At 41.5% G+C, this 18,931-nt stretch overlaps 1 long non-coding RNA gene across 1 annotated transcript; it reads left to right on the top strand.

The window, feature by feature from the left end:
* The first annotated feature begins 332 nt into the window (after positions 1-332).
* On the top strand, positions 333-826 carry LOC117519767. Its single transcript, XR_004563408.1, has 2 exons — positions 333-512; positions 552-826. It is a non-coding gene; the product is annotated as an uncharacterized LOC117519767 (long non-coding RNA).
* Positions 827-18,931: the final 18,105 nt, after the last annotated feature.

The following is an 18,931-nucleotide window of genomic DNA, read 5'->3' as shown; positions in this document are numbered from 1 at the left end:
TCCTTAATTGGTCATCACCCACTTCAATAGGCAGTTCTGAACAAGTACAACAGTCATGGGACTATATTCGTTTTCACTGCAATAATTCTTGAATTTAAATTTAGAAGGATGACAAGATTCCAACTATGCATATCTGGTTTTATTGCTTGTGATAATGGATTGTAGTTTGCTTGAGACAATTTGGAATGTCTCTTTGTGAGAATTATTCCTAAATATTTTAAAGAGGCTGGCTCCAGTGAAGACTGTATTTATCTTTAAAAAGATTTGAGACCTTATAATTTAGGGTCTAACCTTATTTTAGTTATATTTAGCTTATAATCAGACAACCTCCAAAAATTTGTAATAAAGACATCAGCTCCTCAAAGTATTTTTTGGGTCCCTCCAAGAATATCATAACATTATCTGCAAACATTGCAACTTTTTGTTCATTCCTGGCAGCCATGACTCCCTTTATTCTTTCATCTGTCTTATCAACTGAACTAAGGGCTCAATATAAATAGCAAAAAGGAAGGGTGAAATTGGGCATCCCTGTCTCAGGAGTGAAGGGCCAGAGAGGCTCCTGTTAATCTTATACGAGCCCTTGGCTTATTGTAGATGCACTGAATTAATGTAATGAATTTGTCTTTAAAGCCTAATTTTTCCCGCAGTTCATATAAGAATATCCATTGACTGAATTGAATGCCTTCTTGGCATCTAATCCAACAATTATGGCTATGGTCTTGTCCTTATTCATTTGTTCTATAACATGTAAGGAACGTCTGATGTTATCCAGAGTCTGTCTTTGCTGGATAAATCCACACTGATCTAAATGTATCGATTCAGGTAACATTTTTTCGAGTCTTCGAGCCACTATTGCAGTAAATAATTTATAATCTAGGCTGAGGACACTGATGGGATGATAGCTGCAGTCCTGTCTGTGTTTGCCCTCTTTAGATATAACTGAACTAACTACATCCTTCCAAGATGGAGAAATTTCCCCATTTTGTATGATCCAATTAAAGGTCTTTATTAAGATAGGAGACAGTTCTTCTTTAAAAATGTATACCACTGGTATTGGTTTGAACAAATTTTTCATTTTGTAAATTTGATACCTTTGGTAGGTTTAGAGGTTTTAAAAATCCTCTGTTTTTGTCTCATAGATGTTAAAGGTTGGGAGTATAATTCTTTATAAAATAATTCAAAACTCTCTTGAATTTTTTTTTCCAGTTAGTTTCAACTCTCTTAGTGTGTGGATGTTTTATTTTATATATCGTGCCTTTCATTCTTTGCTTGCATAGTTTCCTTGCTAGTAACCTGGTTGATTTGCAACCAATTCATAATATTTTTGTTTCAAGAAAATGTATTTTTTCTGGGTATCTTAAGTGTAAATATTATGAATTTCACTTATAATCCTTTTAATTTCCTCTTTTACTTTCAAATTATTTTTACTGCTATCCATCTGTTGTAATTGTTTTAGTCATCCTTGAAGATCTACCAAATTTGACCCTTTTTTTCAAAGTGTAAAGTCATTGAAATGACCTTCCCTCTCATTACGGCTTTCAGGGGCGTCCCATAACACTATCTGAGGCATATCACCTGTGTCATTCAATTTAAGGTAATCCTTAATATCTTCCTGATTTTTTCTTTGCTCTAAAATCATTCAAAATATTTGAGTTTAGTTTCCACAATGTTTTTCTGACATTTTTGTTTTTAACTTAACAGACAGTGTAATGGGACTGTGGTCTGAAAGGTCAGTTGTCTTAGTTCTGCATTCTTTTACTCTGGAACCATTGTTATTAAACCTTAAAAAATAATCCAATCTTGAATAAACACCATGCAGGCATGAATAGTACATGTAGTCCCTGCTTTGAGGATGTAATTCTCTCCATATATCAATAACGTAGTAGTTCTGTCATTAATGAGTTTACTTTTTTAATCAGTGTCATTTCACGACTGGGTGTCCCTGATACATCCAGTTTAGGATTTAATCTATGTTTGAGGTCTCCTCCACAAATTACACCCCTGAGGAGTTCACCATTAAATCAAATATTCGTTTGTAGAGGGTCCAATCACTTCTAGGTGGAATATAAGTATTTATTAGTGTTAATTGGAACCCCTCTACTTTTCCTGTAATTTTTATAAATCTTCCCTCGTCATCTTGTAGTTCTGATATATGTTCATAATGTAGAGCATTTGAGATGAGGATAGCGACTCCCCTCCGTTGCCCTAATTTATAGGAAGAGGAGAATTCTGATTTAAAGCCCTGTCTTTTAATTTGCATACTCAGATTGACTCAAATGAGTTTATTGTAGAAAGGCAATCTGCACCTTTTCTCATTTTAATTTGGTTAAGATCTTGCTCCTCTTGATAGGGTTCAAAACTCCATTCACATTGAAAGAGACTATTTCAACCAGTTTTCTTTACATATGCCCATGTAATGAAAGTAACGGTTTCCTGTAGGCATTCCCTTAAGAACAAATCAAAACAAAGAACAGACAGAACAAACCCCTTGAACTTTGAAAAAGTCTGAATTCGAGCTTCCTAAGCTTCTAGCTTCTAGCTTCATCCTGAATCCTCTGTTGATGTGTGTCTGAATACTTGCTTTTTTCCTTGAAGCTCTGCATCTTCTTACCCATGGAGGTCTGCTTGATCCGTGCAGGCTGCCAGGCTCCTCACTGCATCTTCTCCCATAGCATGGCTGATTGTTCAATCACTTCCACCAGGCGACCGAAAGTCACCATATCCGGGGTCACCTCCTTCACTGTGTTGTATGTTACTCGACCTTCTTCATAGTGAACACTCAACTGAGCTGGGTACAGAGTCTGAAACTGTATGTTGTTATCTTTCAGAACCGTCCGTACCTCAACATATTCTTTCTATTTGACAAAATCATAGGAGCATAGTCGTGATCCAGACTTATCTTGTGGCCATCCAGCAAGAAGCCTTTATTCTGCCATGCCAACCGGATTACTTCTTCTTTCCGGGGTTTTGGTGCAAGTGCTCTGTGGGCTGTCTCTATCTGTAGATCCATCGTGATGGGAATGTCAAGATTTTCTTTGAGCACTTTTTCAATGACCATTATCATTGCCTTCTGACACTTCTTTCAGTTTGGGAAGGCCATAAATCCTAATGGTTTATCTCCTCGACCTCCACTCTTGGTCTGTTAATTTCTCCTGTAGTTGTTCTTGGAGTTTTAGCATTCCCGTTATCACTTCTTCCATGTCTTGTAGCCTTGTCTCAGTCCCCACAATTCCCGTTTCCACTTCATGAAGTCTGGAATGTGTTTTGGCAATTTCTCCCCTTATCCCTTGTCTGCACTCATGTAGTTCTTTTAGTATTGTACTATTCATCCCATCTTCTTCTCCGGCCATCTCATTTTCCTCACAGTTAGCCTCAGTAACACTAGCATTAGCTTCTTCATTGTGCGATCCCTCAGTGGTTGTGGACATTCTCACTTTTGATTTCTTTTTCTATTGCAGAGGCATCTCTTCCCCTTTCTCGACAGGTTTGGCACTTCTTTTTGTCAGTATTACTTTGACTTTATGGGGTAGTTTCTTGCTTTTGGTCAAGCGCACACACTCTAAGCTGCCATCTCTCTGTAACCCAGAAGCCAACCCTTCACTTTCATGCGATGAGTTAAACAAATGCTCGAGAAAATTCAGTTTTGTCAAAATTTCAGAAATTGTTTATTGTGTTTTATATATACATATACGAGGTCTATTAGAAAAGTATCCGACCTTATTATTTTTTTCAAAAACCATATGGATTTGAATCACATGTGATTGCGTCAGACAAGCTTGAACCTTCGTGCGCATGTTTTTTCAGGCCTGTTGGTTGCGTCATTTGCCTGTGAGCAGGCTTTGAGTGAGGAGTGGTCCAGCCCCCTCGTCGTTGTTTCATTGCCAGGAAATGGCGGAATGATTTGGGCTTTTTTTCCATCAGAATTTTTTCAGAAACTGTTAGAGACTGGCAGCTGGAAACCATTAGAAAAATTTATCTGGCTTTCGGTGAAAATGTTACGGGCTTGGTAGAGAATAAGGAGTGTTACTGTCGCTTTAAGGACGGCCCCCAGCGTCTGTGGGGCGCGCCGCGCTATGAAGCCGCCATCGACAGGCTGAACGACCATTTCATTTCTAAACGGATGGCTGTCTGGATCCGTGACCATCGTGTGCCATTTCTCTGGTTATCACAAGAGCTGGACATCAACCATTTTCCGGCAGATTTCACTTTTAACAAGAGATTTTCTCATGGAAAGCCGAGCAGAGGCTTCGCGCGTCACGATGGATTCACTACTAGAGCGAGACAAAACCACCTCCGTTTTGATCTCACAGGACGGCTTTGAGATGGCGTTCAGACAGCTGTTGGTGGTTTTTCCATCGAGTGATTATCCGAGAAATTGTGGATGTGCCTGGACATGCCAGAACATGTCCTGTGAGGCTTCATCACAACGTTGCTGTGCACCATGCGGCACCGCCGCGACGCGCAAAGCCTCCGCTCCTCTTTCCATGACAAAACTCCTGTAACAGTGGAATGTGCCATTCATTTCCAAACTGGATGCTGTGTTTTATCCGGGACGTCGTCTGACTAGCACAGGAATTGTGAAAAGACGTGGACATCAGCACTTTTTCGGCACATTGAGACAGACGTGGGGAGGAATTCCAGCTCTTGTGATAACCAGAGAAATGGCACACGATGGTCACGGATCCAGACAGCCATCCGTTTAGAAATGAAATGGTCGTTCAGCCTGTCGATGGTGGCGTTGGAGCGCGGCGCGCCCCACAGCCGCTGGGGGCCGTCCTTAAAGCTACAGTAACACTCCTTATTCTCTACCAAGCCCATTTTTCACCGAAAGCCAGATAAATTGTTCTAATGGTTTCCAGCTGCCAGTCTCTAACAGTTTCTGAAAAAATTCTGATGGAAAAAAAGCCCAAATCATTCCGCCATTTCCTGGCAATGAAACAACGACAAGGGGGCTGGACCACTCCTCACTCAAAGCCTGCTCACAGGCGAATGACGCAACCGACAGGCGTGAAAAAACTCAAGCTTGAACCTTCGTGCGCATGCGTGAGTTTTTTCACGCCTGCCGGTTGCGTCATTCGCCTGTGAGCAGGCTTTGAGTGAGGAGTGGTCCACCCCTCTCGTCAGATTTTTATTGCGAATAAAATGTCTGAACGATTTGGAGCTTTGCTGCATCAAATTTTTCCAGAAACTGTGAGAGACCTCCAGGTGGACACCATTCGGAAAATTCAGATGGCTTTTAGGGACGATTTTATGGGGATTACACAGATTAATGAGTGCTCCAGCCTGTTTAAAGACCACCCACAGCGTCTGAGAGCACGGCGCACTCCGAGCGCCAATCGACAGGCTGAAACCCCGCTGAAACAACCAGATCATTTCCAAAGTGAAGGCTTTGTTGATCCGGGATGTCGTCTGACTTCCACAGAAATGGCAGAAGACGTGGACATCACCACTTTTTTGGCACATTCCAGTCTTACAGGAGTTTTTGTCATGGAAAGAGAAGCGGGGGGATGCGCCACGGAGCCGCTCATGGCGCGGACAAAAGCAACTCCGTGTTGGTCTCACAGGACGACTTTCAGATGGGTTTTGGTGGCTTTTCATTCGTGTGACTATCTGAGAAATTGTGAATGAGCTGGACATGCCAGGACCTGTCCTGTGAGGCTTCATCACGGCGTTGCTTTGCACCATGCGGCTCCATCCCAACGTGCAAATTTCTCCGCATGTCTGTCTCAATGTGCCGAAAATGTGCTGATGTCCACATCTTCTGCAATTTCTGTGGAAGTCAGACAACGTCCCAGATCAACACAGCGTTCAGTTTGGAAATGAACAGCACATTCCACTGTTACAGGAGTATTTGTTCTAGAAAGAGGAGCGGAGAAATTCGCGCATCGGGACGGAGCCGCATGGTGCAAAGCAATGCATCTCGAAGTGTTGTGTTACATACTGTAATGTTCAGACAGTGACCCATGATGAGACATGGGTTCACAGGTATTACCCGGAAACCAAATTTCAGTCATTACAATGGAAACATCCAACATCACAAGACCAAAGGAAGCATGGCAGGTACGCAGTAATCACAGTCATGTTGATTGTTTTCTTTGACTGCTGTGAGATGGTGCATCATGAGCATGCACCAAAAGGCCAAAATATTAATAAAGAGTATTATTGGGAGGGCCAATGTCGCCTTTGTAATGCTGTGCACCGCAAACAACCAGATCTGTGCGTGGCAAAAAGTTGGCAGGTCCATCATAACAATGCACCTGCCCATTCTGGTCAGCTGATTCAGGCTTTCTTGGCCATACAAAACACACCTGTGATTTGTCAGACTCCCTACTCTACTGAAATGGCTCTATTTGATGTTTGCTGTTCCCCAAGATGAAAACAACACTTAAAGGGACTCAGTGTCAGTCATGAGAAGACATCATGAGGAATGTGATGGACCAGCAGCTTCCAATAATGGCAGAACCAATGGGAGAAGTGTGTGCAGTCCAAAGGAAACTACTTTGAATCCCTTAGGATTTTTGCTTTTTCTTGCGGAATTGAAAAAAAAAAATGTATCAAAATGGCTAAATAAATTTTCTGGCAAGCAAAGTAATGATTTCTGCACTTTAATTGAACAAGTTCTGGTGTGAGAGCAGAGTGAACAGGAGATAAAACACAAAGAAACAAAATGATGGAGATTGAGAAAGAAACTTGGTAGACCAAAGGCATGCGGAGTTCGGAGAGAGAGAGGCAGCTCGAGGCCTGCCCAGTCAGTTCTCTCACTCCCTTGATCTCCTGTGTGTCTCCCACAGAAACACAGCACTAAACCTTCAGGAAGAGCTCCTTTTATTGCGCAACATTGGCTCCAAAGAATCTGCAAAGCAAGCACACATTGTGAAGGCACAAGCTCTTCTCATTTAGAGGAAGGAGGTCTGCCTCAGATGAGCTGCTGCCTGAATCATGAAGAAGGGTTTTGATGTTTTAATGAAGATATTCCGTACATATCTAAAAGTGTCTCGTTACACATGAACTCAAACCTCCAACATTAGGTAAAAAGAGAATTTCTGGCAAGTGATTTTCAGGAAAGTTTCTGCAAAAAAAATGACTGGAAAATGAAAATAAGGCTACTAAACCTCCTTTAATCCCCTTAGGTACTCCTTCCTCATTTGATTGAAGTGCCTATTCTTTCAGGAAAATTGATAATCACAACCTCAGACTGGGAATGAAAAAAGAAAATGTCACTTTCAATCTTAATTAAATTCACCATCCACTGGCAGTGAGTTGATCAGTCTATCGTGGCCTCAGTCCTTCCCTTGACCTTTTTTCTTCTGGTCAACTGACCTTCTATCTTGTCTGCAGACTGTGTGACAATGAAGTTAAGTGCCTGAGGTGGGGTGAGTGAAGAAAGGCCGTGACATTACACGCATTGTTACGGCGCCACAGCTTGGATAATTACACAATTCTCATTTCACATGCGTCACAGGTACACCTATCACTTATCAGCCACATAACCTCCAGCAAGATCTCTTCTTGTGATCTGCCTAATTATTCCCATTGTTTTCCTGAGCATCTTCCTTTTCACCACTAGTAGCAACTCAAAAATATGTGCGTAATCTAAAACAAGTCCAAGTTGCAGACATCACTGCAAGCAACAATTTTGGAAGTAAATCACTGTTGTGATTTAAATTAATTCCAGTTGGCCCAAAGCTACTTTGTATTATTTCTCCCACTATGACACACACACACACACACACACACACACACACACACACACACTCACACATTTATCCTTTCCATCTTTTCAGTTCTCATGCCTGTGGCAGACTGAGCCTCTTTTAGGGAGTTTATGGGTGTCACTTTAAATTTGTCAGAGATGAATAAAGCAAAACCACAAAAACTATGTTTGAAGTGTTTATCACACCCAAGGAGCTGCTACTGTTCCAACAACTGTGTTTGCTGCCATGGCGAGGAGAGTATCCTGAATTAATTTTGTGTTAAATGTTGATCTTTACGGGACCCTTATAAAACTGTACATTACATATGTCAATGCATGGGCTGTGATATGGTTTAATAACAATGCTTTTGATTATTGAACAATTCCTGATTCTTTAAGTATGATCCAATTCAGTATTTTTCTTTATTAAATGTAGATGATCCTTTTTCATGATAAATTAGAATAAGCCAAAAGTGTCATGGTTTACCTTCAAATGAATATTTAACAAGAGCACCATACTCAGAGTGCAAAAATCTGTCAACACTACTTTCCAATTTCATAAATTTTTACCTTGGAAAAAAAGTTTCAAAGTCAAAGTCCTGCTAGAAGTGGCTTTTCATAAGAAAAAATATAAGACAAAATTTTGTTCAAAGGGGCATTTCAATGTTAAAATTAAACATCCGTAAATTTGCAAAATGAATCAGATCCAGATCAAACTTTGTTGGGTGATAGTGAGTGCCAGTCTGCTCCTCACTTTCAAATATGAGTGTGATTGGGACATGTTAGATTAAGATATAATATAAAAATTCATTAAATGGGCTTTTCAATGTTAAATTTAAATGGCCAAAAAATCTGTAATCTGGATCAGATGCAGATCAAACAGATCAAAGTCGATAAAGGATAACATCCTACTTAATGCTTTCACATATGAAAGAAATTTGATCTTTTTTGACAGAGGTATGAATTTTTGAAAATTTGTTCAATGTTCAGGCCCCTTCACACATACAATTGAGGCAGAATGGTGCATGAAGGAGGAGTCAAATGGCACTCATGGGAAATCGGAGCAGCACTCAAATGCCTCATATAGCAGTTATCACATTCATTCAGGCACGGCACATGCACTCTATATTTGCGTGCCGCTCACGCTGGAAACCCATTCCAACGGCGGCCAAGATGAGGTCGCACTGCCTCTGATCGTGGTCGCAGAATTTACACAGCATGTTGTACGCAGGTCGGACATATCATGTCACTGCCGAGGAGCTGCACAAAATCGTCGGCCATGTGGAACTGTGGACGAATGGTAGTTTCAAGGCAGCTTTCACACCAGTGGCTGAAAGTCATCGAATGACAGATGAATGGCCATTCGACCCACTCTTGGACAGATTCGGCTGGAGTCCAGGTGCCACCCATGAACATCCAACACCACTTAGAAAAGGCAGCTTGCATGAAAATAGAGAGCAGGCGACCACTTTCGAGCTCGCTGTGCAAATGGCCCCACATTTTCTAAGTGCTGCATGAGTGTGGCACTACCAAGCAGTGCCCCGGTGCCCCCCCAAACAAAGATGGTGTGTGAGTGCACCCCCCCCCCCCCCACACACACACACACACACACACCACGAGCCTATCAAGGTGCAGTTGAGGTTGTGAAGGCTTGCACCGTGGCTGCAGTGCCCTGTGATCACTGTCAGTGCAGCATGCACAGCTGGATGTCTGTCATATCCATGATAGAACAGCTGACAGCTGTGGAACACCATGGTATATCCCAATCCCACACCACAACAGAAATGTAAATAAAAACCCAACCCTCCTGCGTGTCACAGCACCTGCGCACCAGTGCGCCAGCTGACCAGACAGCCACACGATGTGACACACGATCATTGATGATCATGGGCCAGGTGCGCCCACTGAGGCAATCAGATGATGCCAGCGCACGCGGGCGCACTGAAGCTGTTAGATGATCGCACGCGCATTCAGCAAGGCGAGCTGTGTTGCACTTGACTACTGTGTCATCATCGCTAAAAGCTGGAGAACAGATATTATGGAATGAAGAACAGCACTTCTTCACAACACGCCACCGCCATGCACATGTATCTGCAGGATCTTTGGACATGGTGAAAAATAAAAACAGCTCACCGGCCCGCTGCACCTCACGTGACACGCGACCATTCATGTGAGCGCTTTGCTGCTTCACATCATAGCTGACCGCTGTGTGCCAGAGTACATTGCCAGTGAGCCCATTTGTGATCATTTATTGATTGATATGGTCACACGCGCACACATGCTCCACAGTTATGCATTTGTCAGGGGACCGTGGTTGACATGTATTCACGTCATGGGATGGATGATATTTAAAATCATGCAGGGAGGGAGCTGACCACTGGCCATGGCGAGTGCTGCGGTCCTGCTGTGTGCAGGACACGTAGTAGCACACGTGTCTGCAAACGATGACGACATGGGGAGAAATAAAAACAAACTGGGTCACCCCAACCATGTCTCAGCGTGCATGGCAATGACCATGCAGTCAAAGCTGCACTTGACCACTGTGTCATCACTACTCAAAGCTAGAGAACACATATCATGTGATGCAGAATCTCACATCGCAAGACACCACCTCGAGGAGCATGCATCGGTGGGCTCTCCTCACATTGTAATCCTTGGAAGGCGGTCACCAGCACTTCAGTGCGCGATGGACACACAAAGCGGATACGAGTGGATCAGGTCATTCATGTACAAAATAAAAGGAGGAAAAAGTCACCGTGTCAGTTCATCACTTCCCAGTGTACGTCTAGTAGGAGGATCATTCTTGTATTGTGCGCACAGAAATTAAATATTAGAAATTGTGGTGGGTTTTTTGTGTATGTTTTTGTTTTACAGTGAGAACAGATTCATGACCAGTAACATGACTGTCTTACATTTAAACAGTACATTCATTGTTCATATGTTCTCAGTCTGTGCCGTCACATTAATTTTGTGCTTAGATATTTTCATTCATTCATTCATTCATTCATTCATCTTCTACCGCTTAGTCCATTTAAGGGTCGCGGGGGGCTGGAGCCTATCCCAGCAGCCATAGAGCGCAAGGCGGGGTACACCCAGGACAGGATGCCAGTCTGTCGCAAGGCCAGAAACAGACAAACAAACACAGACACACCCACACACACACACACACACCTACGGACAATTTAAAGATCCCAATCCACCTAACCCGCATGTCTTTGGACGTGGGAGGAAACCGGAGCACCCAGAGGAAACCCATGCAAACACGGGGAGAACATGCAAACTCCACACAGAAAGGCCACGGGAATTGAACCCATGACCTTCTCGCTGTGAGGCAACAGTGCTAACCACCAAGCCACCGTACTGCCCTATTTTCATTCATTTATGTACATATGTCCAGCATCTCATTGCTCCATTGCTGTGTGGGCGTGACTTTCCACGTGCTCACTCAGAAGCAAAATATAGCTGTTCTTATCATAGCATAAATAACATACTTTCCCATTCTGAACTGGTATAGTATTAGCAAATTGTAAACTGCTAATTCTTAATTTTTTAACTGTTATATCAGCTGACACTATTGGACATGTTGATAAAATGCAGAGGTAACACTGTAACAGCTGAACTCAACTGATTTATAGCATTAAAATCAATCCATCAACCAGTTCATAGAGTATTTTGATCATTCAGGTGACACAGTGTTGAGGGGGACTAAATCACAAATTGATTTAAAAACATAAGATATGACTACATTGCTAATCAATGTAATCATATCTTATACTTTATAAATTGAGTTCCGATTTGTATCTGCAAATTGTTACACCCCAAAATTTGTCTTTGGGTTATTCAGAGGAAAGGGTGCAGTTGCTACTGTCTATCATATGACATTTGTTCAGGTTAAATTTACATTATCTACTATTCAAATTATTTTTTGGCACACTGGAGAGTAGGAAGATGGGGTAGGAGCTGCACAATGGATTAGGTTTATGCAAAAATATTATACACTTTTTCAGTAACCTTACAGTGAATAGAGCAAGTCAACAGATATAAACATTTCTACTTCAAACTGTTCCTTTGACACTGAGGTCAAGCCAAGTCTGTTTCATGCATCACTGCATCCACCACACATCCCCATCTGTTGAAAGTCACCATCCATTTGGCATAATCAGGTGAAACATAACTGTTCTCTTGTCCATCCCAAGCAGGTCAGGACCACAGCACTGTGGCACCTTCATGCCAGATCATGCCCAGAGAAATGTGTCACATGGCCAAAGTGTTGTAGTTGACATTCCCTCACAATGCAAGTGGTATTACTTTTCTTAGTCTCCACAAGCAACTGTTTGTCAGTCACTCTAGCAGTACCCAAGGCATATCTGATGAGATCAAGTACCAAAGACATCTATACATCATCTTAGGTCACTGATGAGCATCCAAGTTTCACAATCATATGAAGCAACAGGATCCAAAGAGTTGGACCTTCATTTTCCCTCAAAGAAATCAGGATTGCCAAACACTTCTGTTCAGCGACCCTGTGACTCTATAAGCTCTGCTTCTCTCAATCTCAAAGACCAATGACCCAGAGAAATAAATATCACTGATGAAATAAGTGAATGTTTCTCCAAGTTCAACACTTTCACCACACACAGAGTTCCAGATTGACTCTAGATACTAGATAGAATTTTGATGCCCAAATCCAGGAAGTCACTAAATCCCTGGTCTTGAGCCAGTACAATCCCAAACACAGACACTTTGATTTGTCGCTCAGCTTCTCGGGTTCTGCAATCAGCACGGACATCCTACAAAATCATATTTTCAGGCCTTTCAGAAACAACCTGTTTGTTTTCTGTCTGTTGCTTTAAATGGAAAGCTGCTCTTTGCCATGGCCTCTCTCACCTCAAAGAGAAGGTGTTCCTACCTTTCTCCCACATTATATGTGTGCAACACAGAGAGTATACTGGCTCTTTGGCTGTGCCACAGATCAAGTACAGCCAGATATATAAGTAGTTGGACAGTGACAACATTTTTGTAATTTTGCCTCTGTACACCATCACAACAGAGTTGAGATTAAACAAGATGTGTTGGTCGTGCAGAATTTCAGCTTTATTTTATAGGATTTAACAGAAATATCCTATTAACCAGTTAGGAAATGGGGAAGTTACCTATGTCAGACTGATGTACTGTCATTATCTGTCTCACACTACTGAATCCAGAGATGGCACTAATATGCCTCAGGAACTTCCTTTTTTTATAAATAGTGCTTCTATTTTAGAGACCAATTGAACCAAGTAAATGTAAGAATTATTTTAAATCTAGTCATTTCTAAGAGCATTTTTCTGGACTAAATGAAAAAGTCAAACTGAACATATTTATCAGTACACAAACCCTGAAGCCCAGAGGTTTGTTTGTTTTTTGTTTGTTTATTTTTTTCAAATTGTGCATACAAGTTACAGTATCATCTTGTGGAAACAAGATATTACAAGATATTGTGGGCAGAAGATACAACCGCAATTCCAATGAAGTTGGGACGTTGTATAAAATGTAAATTAAAAACAGAATATGATTTGCAAATCCTCTTCAACCTATATTCAATTGAATACACCACAAAGACAACATAGTTAATGTTCAAACTGAACAGCTTTATTGTTTTTGTGCAAATGTTTACTCATTTTGAAATGGATGCCTGCAACAGGTGTCAAAAAAGCTGGGACAGTGGTATGTTTACCAGTGTGTTACATCACCTTCTAACAACACTCAGTAAGTGTTTGGGAACTGAGGACACTCATGACTAGATATAAAAAGAGCATCCCCAAAAGTCTCAGCTGTTCACAAGCAAAGATGGGGTGAGGATCACCACTTTGTGAGCAACTGTGTGAAAAAATAGTCCAACAGTTTAAGAACAATGTTTCACAACGTTCAATTGCAAGGAATTTAGGGATTCCATCATCTACAGTCCATAATATAATCAGAAGATTCAGAGAATCTGAGGAACTTTCTACATGTAAGCAGCAAGGCCGAAAACTAACATTGAATGACCGTGACTTTCGATCCCTCAGGCGGCACTGCATTAAAAACCAACATCATGGTGTAAAGGATCTTAACGCATGGGCTCAGGAACACTTCGGAAAACCACTGTCAGTTAACACAGTTTGTTGCTACATCTACAAGTGCAAGTTAAAACTACCATGCAAAGCGAAAGCCATACATCAACAACATCCAGAAACGCCGCCACCTTCTCTGGGCCTGAGCTTATTTGAAATGGACAGACGCAAAGTGGAAAAGTCTGCTGTGGTCTGATGAGTCCACATTTCAAATTATTTTTGGAAATCATGGACGTCGTGTCCTCTGGACAAAAGAGGAAAAAGACCATCCAGATTGTTACCAGCGCTAAGTTCAAAAACCAGCATCTGTGATGGTATGGGGGTGTGTTAGTGCCCATGGCATGAGCAAATTACACATCTGTGATGGCACCATCAATGCTGAAATGTACATCCAGGTTTTGGAGCAACACATGCTGCCATCTAAGCAATGTCTTTTTCAGGGATGTCCCTGCTTATTTCAGCAAGACAATGCCAAGCCACATTCTGCATGTGTTACAACAGCGTGGCTTCATAGTAAAAATGAGTGCGGGTACTAGACTGGCCTGCCTGCAGTCCAGACCTGTCACTCATTGAAAATGTGTGGTGCAATATGAAGCGCAAAACCATACGGTGGAGATTTTTTTGCACGTTGGCTCGCAGCCGGAGCGGCATGCCTGTCACAGGAAAAACACCTCAGTTGGAAGCCTTAAGGACAAGTTGGAACATGCCCTGCTGTTAAACAATTTCTCAGATACTCACTCAACTGAAAGCCACCAAAAGCCACCTGGATTTTACAAATGGTTATCAACACGGAGGTGTTTTTCCTGTGGAGGGCGCGACGTGCCGGCTGCGAGCCGACGCACCAATCCGTCCGCATGTCTTTTATTAAAAAATCTTGTTTTACAGTGGAATGTCCGGATAAACTGCTGATTCCGACCTCTTCTGAAAGTTCTCTGTTCTCTCACGACGTCCTGGGTCAACAGAGGCTTAAATTTGGAGGTTTTCAGCTTGAAACAGGATGACGACGTCGCCTCGGAGCGCTGCGCGACATCCCGCTCTGTGGGAAGTCCTTACAGCGATGGAAACAATCCAAAATCTCTCATCAGCCGTTAAAATTTTCACCAAGAACCAGCTTAATTTGTCGAATGGTGTCCACTCGGATGTGCCTCACAGTTTCTGAAAAATTTTGATGAAGCACAGCTCCAGTCTCTCAGCAACTTCTCAGACAATGAAAATCCGACGAGGGGGCTGGACCACTCCTCCCACAAGGCGTGCTTACAGGCGAATGACATCACCGACAAGCGTGGAAAAACTCACGCATGCGCACGAAGGTTCAAGCTTGGCTGACGTAAAAACATATGAATCAAATCCATATAGTTTTTTTTTTTTAATAAAACGTGTAACACTTTGGCCTACTTTGCCCTGTATAGAATCACAGTCTAGGTCAAGGTTTCCATATGGAATACCTTTTGAATGCAAGTGAAACTGACAGGAAGTCTACAGTCTAACATTCCATATGCTAAAGGTACAAGTGAAACACACCAATAGCATTTCACTTACATCTTTGATTAAGCAAATGTTTGACGCTCTCTAACTGACATACTGTGTCATATTCTGAAATTACAGTTGGGCAGACTTTTTCAATGCATCTGGAAAGTATTCACAGTGCTTCAGTTTTTCCACAATTCATTACATTACAGCCGTATTCCAAAATAGAGTAAATGCATTTTCCCCCTCACAACTGTAGTCACAGCACCCCATAATGACAACATTTTTTATTTTTTTTTTGCAAATTTATTAAAAATTAAGAAACTAAGAAATCACATACATAACCACGGATGCAGATAACTGGTATTCATTGTGCTCGTGTGTGCGAAACATCATTGATGCACAACAGAGGGAAACACTTTTCCTATAATCAGTCATTGCTTTCCTCTTATGAAGCACTTTCTTTGTGTTTTCTGCTGTGCGTCATTTATTTTTAGCATGCACAAGCACCATGGGTACCAGTTATGTACATGACTATACATAACCCTTCACACCTTTTGCTCAATACTTTGTTGGTGCGCCTTTGGCAGCAATTACAGCCTCAAGTCTTCTTGAATATGATGCCACAAGCTTGGCTCACCTATCTTTGGGCAGTTCTGCCCATTCCTCCTTGCATGACCTCTCAAGCTTCAACAGTCATAGTGAAACCATTTATGGATGATGGAGGTCACTGTGCTCAGTGGGATGGTCAAAGCTGCAGAAATGTTTCTGCACCCTTCCCCAATCCTGTCTCTGAGGTCTACAGACAATTCCTTTGACTTCATGCTTGGCTTGTGTTCTGACATGCACGGTCAACTGTGGGACCTTATATGCAGACAGGTGTGTGTCTTTCCAAATCAGGTCCAGTCAATTGTATTTACCCCAGGTGTACTCCAATTAAGTTGTACAAACATCTCAAGGATGATCAGTGGAAACAGGATGCACCTGAGCTCAATTTTCAGCTTCATGTCAAAGGCTGTAAATACTTCTGTACGTGATTTTTTTCATAAATTTGCAAAAAAAAAAAAAAAGAAAAGAAAAGAAAAAAATAAAAGAAAAAATAAGAAATTTTCTATTTCTATTATGGGGCGTTGTGTGTAGAATTGTGAGGGGAAAAAATCAATTTAATACATTTTGGAATATGGTTGTAAGATAAAATGTGGAAAAATGAAGCGCTGTGAATAATTTCTGGATGCATTGTATATCAACCCCGATTTCCTGAATGATGCAAACATTTATTGAGCAAGGAGAAGCACAAACATGGTTTAGATGTTGAGTTAGCTCCACCACCCACTCTCCTTAAAACATTCAGAGATAGCAAATGCTCAGGTTTTGTCACAGTTCTTGCAGCCAGCAGAGCAGCTGGTATAGTGTTTCTCCATGTAAGTACAGCAATCTGCTCAGACATGGAACAGAATGGCAGTGTGTTATTGTACTGCTACTCATATCAGGGCTACTTTAGGTTTGGTTAAATTCATGGTTAAGGTAAGTTATTTCACTTAGTTACTTTTGTTGAAGTTGTGAATCGGTTTATGAAACAAATGTTTTACAAACATTTTGAGACAATCAATTTTCTGAAGCAAGAGTTGAATTTTGTGATTAAACTATTTCAAAGCAGTTAATCATTTTCTGAAGCAAGAGTTGAATTCTGAGTTTGGAGCATTTTGTACCTGATTCATTTTCTGACAGACAGAATTCATTTTGTGCTCCAAACATTTTAAAACAATGACTGTTTTACTGAAGAAAGTTTCATGTTCTGATTAAATTTTTCCAAAGCAATTAATCATTTTTGAAACATACACTGAATTATATTGATTGGTGACAAAGCCCTGGTAGAGTCCAGCACTCACTGGGAACAGGTCCAACGTAATGTGGGGAATGCAGATACAGCTCCTACTTTGGCCATATAGAGACCGGACTGCAGTTTGCAGTGAATCCAGTACCCCATACTCCCACAGCGCTCCCCACAGAATACGTCATGGGACCCAGTCATACTTCTTTTCCAAGTCCACAAAATGCATGTATACTGGTGGGTCATACTCCCAAGACCCTTCTAATATCCTTGTTAGGGTAAAGAGCTGGTCCACCATTCCACAACCAGGGCCCAGTTTCATAAAGCTGTCTAATATTATAGTCTACTAAACTTAATCGACGAAGGTTAGTTGCCCAACATTAGCCTTCTAATCTCCATTTCACATCGACGACTAAAGTTGTAGATTAGCCGTCTAATGTTATTTGACTATTTCATTTCACTATATCATAGTGGCCTTGCGAGTCTCGTTGCCAAGAAACACCTCCAATGTATGAGTTTTGTTTACTTCCGGGTTGGTCGTCTGCTACAAATATGGCCGGAACAAGGCCCTAAGGAGAAGCACTCTCGACCTCTGTGTCCATAAATATCTCCAATGGATTATTCTGGTCCTGGAACACCCGCTCCCACTGAAAGGCTCTCCTTTCTTCCTGCTCCATCAAGTAGTGGCACATGATAGCTGTTATTTTTGATGAAATAAGATTAGCCTCCTCAGTAGCAGACTTTAAACTTTAGTCTGCTAACACAAAACTTTAGCGGACAAAGCGCTTTGTGCAATGACTAAGGTCAAAAGATTAGTCGACTCAGTGAGTTTAGGCGACTAAACAAAATTAGACCGCTTTATGAAACTGGGCCCTGAACAGAACCCACATTGTTCCTCCTGAATCTGAGGCTTAACTACAACCCCAATTCCAATTAAGTTGGGATGTTGTGTTAAATGTAAAAAAACAGAATACAATGATTTGCAAATCCTCTTCAACCTATATTCAATTGAATATACCACAAAGACAAGATATGTAATGTTCAAACTGATAGACTTTTTTGTTTTTGTGTAAATATTTGCTCATTTTGAAATAGATGCCTGCAACACATTTCAAAAAAGTTGGGACAGTGCAACAAAAGACTAGGAAAGTTGAAGAATGCTCAAAGAACACCTAATTGGAAGCAGGTGAGTGTAATGATTGGGTATAAAAGGAGCATCCCTAAAAGGTGAACAACTGCATGAAAAAATAGTCCAACAGTTTAAGAACAATGTTTCTCAATGTTCAATTGCAGGGAATTTAGGGGTTCCATCATCTACAGTCCATAATATAGTCAAAAGATTCAGAGAATCTGGAGAACTTTCTACACATAAGCGGCAAGGCCGAAAACCAACATTGAATGCCCATGACCTTCCATCCCTCAGGCGGCACTGCATTAAAAACTGACATCATTGTGGGCTCAGGAACACTTCAGAAAATGATTGTCAGTTAAGACAGTTTGTTGCTACATCTACAAGTGCAAGTTAAAACTCGACCATTCAAAGCGAAAGCCATACATCAACAACATCCAGGAATGCCGCTGCCTTCTCTGGGCCCGAGCTCATTTGAAATGGAGAGATGCAATGTGGAAAAGTGAGCTATGGTCTGATGAGTCCACATTTCAAATTGTTTTTGGAAATCATGGACGTCGTGTCCTCCGGACAAAAGAGGAAAAAGACCATCCAGATTGTTACCAGCGCAAAGTTCAAAAGCGATAGTATGAGGGTGTGTTAGTGCCCATAACATGGGCAACTTACACATCCGTGATGGCACCATCAATGCTGAAAGGTACATCCAGGTTTTGGAGCAA

This window comes from Thalassophryne amazonica, chromosome 1 (genome assembly GCF_902500255.1).
Source record: "Thalassophryne amazonica chromosome 1, fThaAma1.1, whole genome shotgun sequence".
NCBI lineage: Eukaryota > Metazoa > Chordata > Actinopteri > Batrachoidiformes > Batrachoididae > Thalassophryne > Thalassophryne amazonica.
Note: the sequence above shows the minus strand (reverse complement) of the source record. Positions and strands in the feature narration are given on the sequence as shown.